The sequence below is a fragment of the Podarcis filfolensis genome (assembly GCF_964270895.1).
Source record: "Podarcis filfolensis genome assembly, chromosome: 13".
NCBI classification, from domain to species: Eukaryota; Metazoa; Chordata; class Lepidosauria; order Squamata; family Lacertidae; genus Podarcis; species Podarcis filfolensis.
The window spans coordinates 7,362,158-7,374,384 of NC_139615.1; the positions used below are offsets into that span (position 1 = coordinate 7,362,158).

Genomic DNA, 12,227 nt, shown 5'->3' on the forward strand with positions numbered 1-12,227 from the left:
TTTATAGCTGCAATTCGACCCAACAAGGAAAGCTTCAAATTTGACCATATTTCTAATTCACAAAGGTTTCAAAAACCATATAGTTAGGAAAGCATTATATAATGTTTGGATTCGGTACAAAGATCTGTTGGAAAACAAAACCCCTAGGTGGCTGTCACCAATGGAAGCTAAGGAAGTGAAAAAACTTAATATGGAATCTAAATGGCCAAAATATTGGGAAATTATAGAACAAGAGGAGGGAAAAGTGAAACTACAGAGTTATGAGAAATTGAAGAGAGAATATTATGAAAATGATTTACAGGTGGTACATGAGAAATTGAAGAGAGAATATTATGAAAATGATTTACAGGTGGTACATGACCCCAGTCAAGCTTGCAAAAATATATCATTTGCCCGATAATAAATGTTGGAAATGTAAAGAAAATGAAGGTACATTCTTTCACCTTTGGTGGACGTGCCCAAAGATTAAGGCTTTCTGGGAGATGATATATAATGAAATGAAAAAGGTATTTAAATATACCTTCCTGAAGAAACCAAAGGCCTTTCTCCTGGGTATAGTCGGCCAATTGGTGCCAAAGAAGGATAGAACTTTCTTTATGTATGCAACAACAGCAGCAAGAATACTTATTGCAAAGTATTGGAAGACACAAGAGCTACCCACCCTGGAAGAGTGGCAGATGAAGGTGATGGATTATATGGAATTGGCGGAAATGACTGGCAGAATCCGAGACCTGGGAGAAGAGTTGGTGGAAGAAGACTGGAAGAAATTTAAAGACTATCTTCAGAAACACTGTAAAATTAATGAATGTTAAAATGATGTTGGATTGAAAATAAGTGGCAACAAAGTTAATAAGAAAATGCAAAAATGAATTGATAAATGGATGAAAATATAGAGTTATAATATGTTAAGATATAGAGTTAAGATAAACGAAAGAGGGCAAGGATTTGCTGATTTGATTATTTAAATGGGAATACAAAAAGGGGAGGTGTGAGGAGGCCAAGGAAATAAGATAATGAGTTAGGGTTACAAAAATGGATTTGTTTTTATTTTCCTTTTCTTATTTTATGTATTTTTCTATGTTTCTTTTATTGTATTTCTTTCTTTTTATATGATCTTTTAAATTTATGTCTTTGCAAAACTCCAATAAATATCTTTTAAAAAAAAAGACATTTGAATAAGTCATCCCCAGAACAGATGTGTCCTGTTTACGCTAGCAAATGTGGCCAGGCATGCGTTTCCACTTTCAGTCCAAGGCAAGTACTGCCAGTCAGATGGAGACAGGCAGATGTGATGTGTGGGGCTTTCAACAGAAACTCATTTCCTTATGTGCAGTGAGTCAGCTAAAAATGTCATAAGGCATGTGTTTGCTGTGGGAAACCAAAGTAAATGGCAAGTTGGTAATGGAAACCCTCCTTTGCAAAAAATACACTTCTTAATTTTGTGTAGGCACTATATGAAATAAAGAGAGGCTGGCATATCCCCATGTCCGATATGGAAAACTGAGGCACAGCTTATGCTTGGGGTCTATCACCGTTAAAGTGCATTCTCACACAGAGAAAAATAACAAATATATGAGCCCATCACTTGGTTGACACGATCGCTCCTGAGTGTCCTGTCTAGTGTTTGGGAGCCTGAGCATCTCCTTGTCACTCTGAGGAGCTCCCGACTAGTCCTAAATCAGAGTAGACCTATTGAAGTTAAAAGATATAACTGAGTTTAATTGATTTCAATAGGTCTACTCTAAGCAGTACTTAGTTGAATACAAAACCAAAAAACACACACAACGATGTTCACCTGTGGTGTAACACATTTTGATGGCATTGCTGCCTGCTCCACTAGGGAGTTATTTTTTCTATTTGTTCTTGGGAAGCTCTTTTTTTTTTAAAACTTTTCAAGAGATAAAGCTTTTTTTAGTTATAAAAACGGTGTTTCTTGAATAAACGGAACCCTTTCTTGCCTCTGGATGCAGTGTGGGATACACTTAAAACTAGAAAAGTAGTTACAGTAACAATTCAGAAGGACTGTAAAATGGTCATGAGAAATGTAAGCTTAATGTACAGCAGGAGTAAAGGCAAACATTATATTTGATATATATGGTACAATACTCTGTCTACTGCATTCAGAGTTGAAATTGCAATATCCTCTTTTTGGGTTTAGACTAGGTAGGCAACAATAGCTAAAATGAAATATGACCACGACAGAGTCACAGTGATGAGTGGTATACAATGCTAGTCCTAAATCAGAGTAGACCCATTGGAGTTAAAAGGGATAATTGAGTTTAATTAATTTCATTAAAGGTAAAGGTAAAGGTACCCCTGCCCGTACGGGCCAGTCTTGACAGACTCTAGAGTTGTGCGCCCATCTCACTTAAGAGGCTGGGGGCCAGCGCTGTCCGGAGACACTTCCTGGTCACGTGGCCAGCGTGACAAAACTGCATCTGGCGAGCCAGCGCAGCACACGGAAACGCCGTTTAATTAGGTCTACTTTAAGTAGTACTTAGCTGAATACAACACACACACACACACACACACACACACACACACACTGAAGGAAGGCAAAATTATAGCATACATGTTTGAAGGATAAACAACCAGTCCAATAGGTCCAGTTCAAATGGAACACTGGCAGCAAAAGGCCATGCATGTCTAGTCATATATTAGTCCCGTTTAGTTTGATAGGACTTGCTCCCAGCTACATGATGAGACAAAGCGAAGACAAATGCCATCTGTCCAGTCAACCTTTCCCCAAAAGTGAATGGAGAATTATTAAATCCTTGATTGTGCTGGTGATGAAAGAAATTGAAAGAATGGACAGTCTTTTATGTTAGGCAACTTATTGTCCCTCTTCACTTTGTTATTTCACCTGGAATTGGAAAACAACCATAATTAATGTCATGGAAGAAAATAATGTCACACAACCCTCCACTGTTTCACAACCTCCTGTCCTGTCTGCGACTGCCATTTTGTGATGTAATAAAGATGTCTTTGAACAGCATAGGGAGTTTTTTTTTTTTGTTGGGTGGAAATAACGGTTTGGGGTTCCTGGAAGACTGGAACTGACAGGAGGGTTATCTACATCACTTAGAGTGCTGGATCTGTACAGGTTTTGCTTGAAATTGCTGAAATACAGTCGTACCTCAGAAGTCGAACGGAATCTGTTCCGGTAGTCCGTCCAAGTTCCAAAATGTTCAGAAACCAAGGCATGGCTTCCGATTGGCTGCAGAATGTTTGGGCTCCAAAAAATGTTTGCAAACCTGAACACTCACTTCCAGGTTTGTGGCATTCAGGAGCCAAAACGTTTGAGTCGCAAAGCGTTCAACTTCCAAGGTACGACTGTATATCCATACAGTGAGGGGGAAATGCATTATCAAAGCTCTGAATATTTAATCTGCATCTTTGACAAATATTCCTTCAACTTGTATAACCTGAACGCTTTGCAAAATAATTGTCTTTTCTAGAATCTTGGCTTGGCCTACCCCATGAAGACCATAGTACCTGCATGTTGCTTTTGCGTTCTCTCATTTCTCCCTTATCCTGTCTGCTACAAGTGACTTATTACTATTGATCATTTTGCCTATCTCCCTCTGCCCCATATATCTTACCTTGAAGACAGTTACAATGACACTGTAGAAAAGGCTCACAAGGAAAAGGATGATGAAAGTGGAAAGGATTGATGAGATGTTTTGGAGTTCTTCATCGTCATCAGCATCCACGATCACATCTAGATAAGCTTTGGATGATACATGCAGATCAGATTTTTCTGCAGTTTAGAAACATGGGGAGGTCTCAGTGTAGCCAAGCGACACAGGGGACAAAACTGAGTTACATAAAGAGTGTGAGGAGCTGTGGAAAAGATACTTAGGGAGACAAGAGAATTCTTTTTTTTGGACTGGGCACAATCAAACATGGATGCTGGCGGGTGACAGGTGGTGCTGAGAAAAGGCAAGGCGCGCTGATTTAGTGAAGGATTGGAATGGTAGCATGCTGCACCGAGGGGCATCAAATATTGTGAATGGCTTATTGTCTCCTCCTTTGGTTGTGCTGGCAGCATGATGCTGATTTTGCCTCATCTAATATGCAATTAACTCAAAGAGCTGAGCTCACGTTGATGGAGCCATAAATCTTTTAGGAGTTCTGCATGGCATGACCTGCTGGCTGAAGGGAGTCTAGAAGCCCTTATTCAACATGATGCTCTCTTAACCACGAAGAGCCCTCAGGAATTTTGCAATAACTGCCCACCCAGCCTGGGTGATTTTCTGAGTTGTTCTTGTCGTAACATCGTACACAGGATTGCATTATACAGTAAGTTGCAAGTGTAGCCTGTCTTACTGAGCCTACATCTTTAAAGTAGAATGCAACTTTAACGAATAATGAGTGTACATTAATGATGAAATATACAGGAGGAGATGTCTCAACCATGAGACACATTTATAAGAGTTTATCTTATTATTCAAAGATGGGGATCATTTGGAATTTTTCAACCAATGTTCTGCCACAGAGTATGGATGCCCATCTTCCCAAAATAGCATTCCATTTAGCATTCTGTGTAACACATATGAACCTACAAATGACCTTACATTTGTATCTCAGCTGTCATCAGTACTGTATGTGTGACAAAATGAGAAAAGCCACACTACTATATTTGACTGAGTAGAAGGTTGAACTTTTGTCTTCTGTTCATAAATTCAGAACTCAACCTGCTCCATCATATTGGTGTGACCTATTTTGTGTATGTGATAAAAGATACTAGCCTTTTATCCTGTATATTCTTTTCAGTTTTTATCTCCAGTAATAAGCATGGACATTCTAAACCGTTGTTTATTAGAAGCAAATAGGGGATTCTGTGCAGCAAAGGTGTCAGCAGAACAAACAACTCCAGGTACCTGAGGCAAGTCTCTGTGGGAGAAGGCTGTTCCTGCTCCAGGAGCACTATCCCATTTAACCAGACTCCATATACGAAAGAAACCTAAGAATGAAAAGCACTCATCTTCCCAAAAGAAATTCATTTGGGCTGCACCTCAACACCAACCAGTACTGAAGAAATCAAAGTGCTTTCCTGGGCTCCACATTCTACTGTGGCTGAGATGCTTGCTGATATTGTTTTTGGCTTTCTACAGCCTACCATTACCAAGAAGAAGTGGGGAATTGTTATGAGTGAGGAGGACAACTTTTGCAACTTTTGAACGTGAATGAAAGAATTGGCCTAGTTTTTTTCACAGCCTTGCCTTCCTCAGTGTTGTTTGGAAGAGTGGAAAGGAGGTATGGCACCTGGGTGACCTATACCTCCAAACAGGCATGTGTCCCCAGCCTTGTTTATTTTCCTAGCTCCTGATATGCTAGAGGCAGCTATGCTTGCTGTCCTGAGACAGTGACTATGGAAAAGGAAATCCTGTGTAAGATCTGCCATGGATTTTTTTTTTTCGGGGGGGAGGGGAGCAGATGGTGGGAAGGCAGGGACACTATATTCTATTTTAAGGAAGAGTGCTGGAGTAGCAGCAGCTCTGGGCCCCTCTAATCTTTTCTGTAGTCCTGTGAGTGACTACATCTCTCTGTAAGGATAGTGGAAGATTTGACCTGGCCAAGGATTCTGAAGGTCAGAGATTTGTGTGTGTGTGTCTGAATGAATTCAATAAATTAGTTCTTGTCGATATTTCTTTTTATATGTAGTAAGAATGATAGAAGAAGACCCCTGCAGGATCAGGCCAAAGTCCCATTTAGCATTGGGTGCTCCCAGTGGTCAACTGGATACATTTGGGGAGCCCATGAACAGGAGCTGAATGCAACAGTGGTTCCCACCACCACCAGCAATTGGTATTCAGGGGCAGATTGTCTCCAACAGTGGAGGTGGAATAATAATAATAATAATAATAATAATAATAATAATACCCTGCCGATTTGGCTGGGTTTCCCCAGCCCCTCTGGGGAACATAGCCATTGTAGGTAGTAGCCATTGTCAATGATAACAAAAGCAAACATAACATTTATTTATTTATTTTGTGCTATATGTTTATATGCCCTGCTTGTTAATGAAGCTCTAGAATCTTCCAACTTTCTTCAGTTCAACTTTCTTCAGTTCAAACTATTGTTTTACTTCAAAGAGATGAGGCCAGTTAATTCTACAACATTCAGGGTACATCACCTCTCGTTTCCTCCACAAAAGGCCAATAATTAAACAAACGGAGACGCAAGAAGGGAAAGCAGATGCTGGCAGAATTAGGAAGCTGAGAAAGATATGCAGGAGGCTTGACAAGAATGGCTATTGGCAAGTGCTGGCGATGTCGGAGAGCACGAGGGAGACGTTGACAACGGTTGGTTTACCCGTATTCTTGTCTACGGTCTTCTGAGACGTCTGGAGGGGCAACATCTCATGCCCCACCACGCAAGTGTAAGTATTTCCAGAATTCCACTCTTCTGCGTTGATGTTCAGCATGCTATAGGCATAATACCGCTTGGGTGACTTGGACTCCTGGGTGGCTGTGCTAGTGAAGTATTCGGAATCATCTACGGGCTCATCATTCCGCAGCCATTTGAGAAAGAACTCACTAGGGGAGAAATCTTTCATCAAACAAGTGACGGTGGCTGTTTCCTGCAGAGCCAGCTGATCCGAAGGAGGAGGAAGGATGTAGATATGTGGAGCAGAGGGGTTGCCATCTGGAAGGTTAAAGGAGGGGGGGATGAAGAGATTATCAAATGCATGGTTTTAAAAGTACATTGCTAACCATCTTGTTTCCTTCCTTTCTTAACCATGACCTCATTTGTATGGTTTGAGAGAGTCAGATGAAAACATATAAGATGAATGGCAGAAGTCTTCTAGCAGGTAACCTAGACATTGAACAAAGATGACCAGATGCAATGGCTTTCTAAATCTGGATTTTTATTAAAGCCTGGGATGACATGGTCCACTGCTCTGTGTGTGCATGTATGTAAAAAGAGTGGAAGCACATAAGAGAGACAGAGAGACTATGGTTCACATTCCCACTAAGCCAATGCAGACACATCATCTCTTCATTGCTGATGTGGGCTTAGAATGGGGGCTTCATCTACTCTAAGTGCAGTCTTGTATCATTTATGACCCAATAAGACACATGGACAATACCATGCTACAGATTAGTGTGACCTGAAATTTGCAAACAGAAACCCACATTTGAATTTCTTAAAGTTCACACTGGTTGGCCTCAGTCAGACCATTGTAACTCAGTTTGGTCTACCTCATTAGACATCCAGTGCATAAAAAGGAACTATTAAATTAATAAGTATGAGCAAAAGAAGTACTAACTGAAATTAAAGCAATTGAAATGGAGCCATCTTTAGTTGTGCCAAAGGCTTAGACTCAGGTATCAAATCAGCCATTCCCAAAATACTACTCTCCTGATATCTTGGACTATGAAACATATCTGTCCTAGTTAGCATTACCAATAGTCAAAGCTGATAGAAATTTTAGTCCAGAATCGCTGGAGGCCAGCAGGTTGGGAAAAATCTATACTTAATGATTGTTAGGGCAGAAGAAAACTATTCTGAGCCTTCTGAAGTCTGGTAAAGCCAAAGTCCTAATAAAGTGACATTGAGCGTTGTTAGCCATTTTTCTAAGATGATATAAAATAGACACCTACCTTGAGGCTTGCGCAGGGATCTGACTTCCATTGAGGGAAATAAAGCTGGGTGAATAATTTTGCATTTGAAAGTTTCCCCTTTGTTCCACTCATCTGCACACACCGTAGCTACTGCATCCTTGAATAGCAGCCCACTGCTTTCTTGTTCTTGGGAAGGTTTAAGGATAGTCTCTAGGGGTGTGTCATCATCTGCTCGTGTCCAGGTGACTTTCAGCTCCTTAAGATCTTGCTCCTCAGGTATGTTCGAAATTCTGCAGGTCAGATTGGCCATCTTGGTTTGGAAAATATCAGCAAAGGAAGGCTGGATGGTCTCAACCTTGACAGGGACAAGGAGATCTAAAAAAGAAGAAGAGCATTCAGTTCCACAGCAGACCAACTTCTATTGACACCTCAAAACCTGTTTTTTCTTAATCCACAACATATATCTGATTCAATCAATCAATCAATCAATCAATCAATCAGTTTATTACAGTCATAGACCAGCAGTCAGAGAATAGAATATTAAGTGGGTAAAAAACAAAACTGATAATTAAAACAGATAAAAACATTCAGTTAAAACAACTGCAAGAGGGTCAGAACTAAAAGACTTGCAGTTAAAACAGACAATTAAAACAGTTCTATTTTTATGGCCAACTAAAATTGAGAATTTCTCCATCCTTTGTGTGCACCATATAGATTGGAAAAGGTCTTGTAGATGGGAGTCCTTGCCAGCTGCTGCACAAGTCTGTTTCCTTAGTGATCCACTGATCTGCCAGATCTAGAGTTTCTACACTGTGCTTTGTATAAACCCAAATACAAAAAGCCTTCATTAGGGGAAATATTAAAAACAAAATACAAGGAGACTTTGTTTTTTGTCTATAAAAATAATGTCAGTATTGGCTCAGTAGAAAAAAATGGGGGCAATGACTACCATAATATCTCATGTAACACTAAAACCAAGGTTGGATCTACTCCAGCAGTATCCTAGAATATGCTGAAGGATACTGTTTCTGCAGTATGTGTCTTCAGACCTTGCCCTAGAATCTGTTTAGGTAAGGTAACTCAGTATTCTAGAGCAAGTTCACCTCTGGTTCAGCCTGTAGACATGTATAGATTCGGATGAAATCCTAGATGAGTTTAAGTGAATAAACTTATTTAATCAACAAATATTTCCAGAATGCGACCAAATATGTCGAGTGCTTCTTCCTGAGGATAAGATTAGATCTGCCTCTGTTGCGTTGGAACGGCAAACCAGTTTCCGGATGCAATTTTCAACTTACTGCCACAAATAAGCGGTTTGCTGATGTTCCTTATCCCATTGAATTTCTCGTTGAACACCCATTTAACATTCTGTTCTCCCAGTGGTCAACTGGATACATTTGGAAAGTCCATGAGCTGGACTTGAATGCAACAGTGGTTCCCAGCAATTGGTTTTCAGAGGCAGATTGTCTCCAACAGTGGAGGTGGAATGCTAATGATGATGATGATGATGATGATGATAATGATGATGATAATAATAATACCCTGCTGATTTGGCTGGGTTTCCTCAGCCCCTCTGGGGAACATAGTAATTGTAGGTAGTAGCCATTATCAATGATAACAAAAGCAACCATAACATTGATTGATTGATTGATTGATTGATTGATTAATTGATTGATTGCTATATGTGTATATGCCCTGCTTGTTAATGAAGCTCTAGATTCTTCCATCATGATGCACCTAATGGACTAAGTGATTTCTGGAAACAGTAAGTCCTGCAAACACAATCATGGAAGATTCGGTGTCTAATGCTTCTATCACCCTCTGAAAATTCCAGATCATATTTGAGTGGGTCGAAGCTTAATTTCCCATCCAATTCAAAGGGGGGTAGAGACCACATCTCACATTTGTGTGACTGGAGATTAACATTAACCCCCTTATCACCATTTCTAACCACAAGACAGAATTATCTTCTTATGTTTCTATAAACTTTCTTCATTTCAAACTATTGTTTTACTTCAAAGAGATGTGGCCAGTTAATTCTACAACATTCAGGGTACATCACCTCTCGTTTCCTCCATAAAAGGCCAATAATTAAACAAATGGAGACACAAGAAGGGAAAGCAGATGCTGGCAGAATTAGGAAGCTGAGAAAGATGTGCAGAAGGCTTGACAAGAATGGCTATTGGCAAGTGCTGGCGATGTCAGAGAGCATGAGGGAGACGTTGACAACGGTTGGTTTACCCGTATTCTTGTCTATGGTCTTCTGAGACGTCTGGAGGGGCAACATCTCATGCCCCACCATGCAAGTGTAAGTAGTTCCAGAATTCCACTCTTCTGCGTTGACGTTCAGCATGCTATAGGCATAATACCGCTTGGGTGACTTGGACTCCTGGGTGGCTGTGCTGGTGAAGTATTTGGAAGCATCTACGGGCTCATCATTCCGCAGCCATTTGACAAAGAACTCAGGAGGGGAGAAATCTTTCATCAAACAAGTGACGGTGGCTGTTTCCTGCAGAGCCAGCTGATCCGAAGGAGGAGGAAGGATGTAGATATGTGGAGCAGAGGGGTTGCCATCTGGAAGGTTAAAGGAGGGGGGGATGAAGAGAATATCAAATGCAATGTTTTAAAAGTATCTTGTTTCCTTCCTTTCTTAACCATGACCTCATTCGTATGGTTTGAGAGAGTCAGATGAAGACATAAGATGAATGGTAGAAGTCTTCTAGCAGGTGACCTGGACATTGAGCAAAGATGACCAGATGCAATGGCTTTCTAAATCTGGATTTTTATTAAAGACTGGGATGACATGGTCCACTGCTCTGTGTGTGCATGTACGTAAAAAGAGTGGAAGAGCATAAGAGTGGAAGGCACATGAAATGCCACACAATACGTGGCTGGTGGGTTGTCTTTGCCTTCGTGGGCACAGCTTGTCCCTAAACAGAAGGCCATGAATACAGTTTTGATGCTGCAGATTAGTGTGACCTGAAATTTGTGAACAGAAACTAAGTGGTGAAATATTTTTGCTTTGGAAGTTGGATACCCACATTTGAATTTCTTAAAGTTCACACTGGTTGGTCTCAGTCACACCATTGTAACTCAGTTTGGTCTATCTCATTAGGCACCCAGAGAAATAAGAGGAATTATTAAAATAATAAGTGTGATAAAAAAGTACTACCTGGAATTAAAGCAATTGAAATGGAGACATCTTTAGGTCTGCCAAAGCCTTAGACTCAGGTATCAAATCTGAGATTCCCAAAATGCTACTCTCCTGATATTTTGGACTATGAAAGATATCTGCCCTAGTTTGCATGACCAATAGTCAAAGGTGATATTTTTTAACAATTTTTCAGTTTATTCATATGCTGAAAAACATATATGCCATATAAACAAATAACAAATAAAGATAACAAAATAGAAGAAAGAAAAAGAAAAAAGGGGAAAAAAGAATGCTAAAAATAAACATATATCTAAAAAATAGGCGATATATGTAACCAAATATTCATATCCATTAGAAATTTTAGTACAGAATAGCTGGAGGACACCAGGTTGGGAAAAATCTATACTTAATGATTGTTGGGGCAGAAGAAAACTATTCTGAGCCTTCTGGAGTCTGGTAAAGCCAAAGTCCTTAAAAAAAGTGACATTGAAGGTTGTTAGCCATTTTTGTAGGATGATGTAAAATAGACACCTACCTTGAGGCTTGCGCAAGGATCTGACTTCCATTGAGGGAAATAAAGCTGGGTGAATAATTTTGCAGTTGAAAGTTTCCCCTTTGTTCCACTCATCTGCATGCACCGTAGCTACTGCATCCTTGAATAGCAGCCCACTGCTTTCTTGTTCTTGGGACTGTTTAAGGATAGTCTCTAGGGGTTGGCCATCATCTGCTCGTGTCCAGGTGACTTTCAGCTCCTTAAGATCTTGGTCCTTAGGTATGTTCAAAATTCTGCAGGTCAGAATGGCCGTCTTGGTTTGGAAAATATCAACAAAGGAAGGCTGGATGGTCTCAACCTTGACAGGGACAGGAAGATCTAAAAAGAAATAAGAAGAGCATTCAATTCCACAGCAGACTAACTTCTACTGGCACCTCAAAACCTGTTTGCCCTTAATCTCCAACATATATCTGATTCAAACATCCAATGTACAGAAGAGTTCTATTTTTATGGTCAACTAAAATTGAGAATTTCCCCATCTTTTGTGTGCACCATATAGATTGGAGAAGGTCTTGTAGATAGGAGTCCTTGCCAGCTGCTGCACAAGTCTGTTTCCTTAGTGATCCACTGGTGTGCCAGATCTAGAGTTTCTACACTGTGCTTTGTATAAACCCAAATACAAAAAGCCTTCATTAGGGGAAATATTAAAAACAAAATACAAGGAGACTATGTTTGTTTTTTGTCTATAAAAATAATGTGAGTATTGGCTCAGTAGAAAAAAATGGGGACAATGACTACCATAATATCTCATGTAACACTAAAACCAAGGTTGGATCTACTCCAGCAGTATCCTAGAATATGCTGAAGGATACCGATAATTCAGTATTCTAGAGCAAGTCCACCTCTGGTTTAGCCTGTAGACATGTATAGATTCTGATGAAATCCTAGATGAGTTTTAGCAAATAAACTAGAATCTCTGCTGTGTTAATCAACAAATATGTCTGGAATG

The 12,227-nt window shown here is 40.0% G+C and overlaps 1 long non-coding RNA gene and 1 gene segment (V, D, J or C); both read right to left on the minus strand.

The window, feature by feature from the left end:
• Positions 1-2,553: 2,553 nt before the first annotated feature.
• LOC310747206 lies at positions 2,554-5,826 on the minus strand. The gene is made up of 2 exons (XR_014540897.1): positions 3,603-5,826; positions 2,554-2,863 (listed from the first exon to the last, which is right to left on the minus strand). It is a non-coding gene; the product is annotated as an uncharacterized lncRNA (long non-coding RNA).
• A 223-nt stretch (positions 5,827-6,049) lies between these two features.
• The window catches only part of LOC310747085 (immunoglobulin alpha-2 heavy chain-like), a 136,413-nt gene continuing 130,235 nt past the window's right edge, over positions 6,050-12,227 (minus strand). The window contains exons 6-9 of the C gene segment in view: positions 11,261-11,596; positions 9,813-10,145; positions 7,611-7,946; positions 6,050-6,651 (exon numbers count right to left, since the gene is read on the minus strand).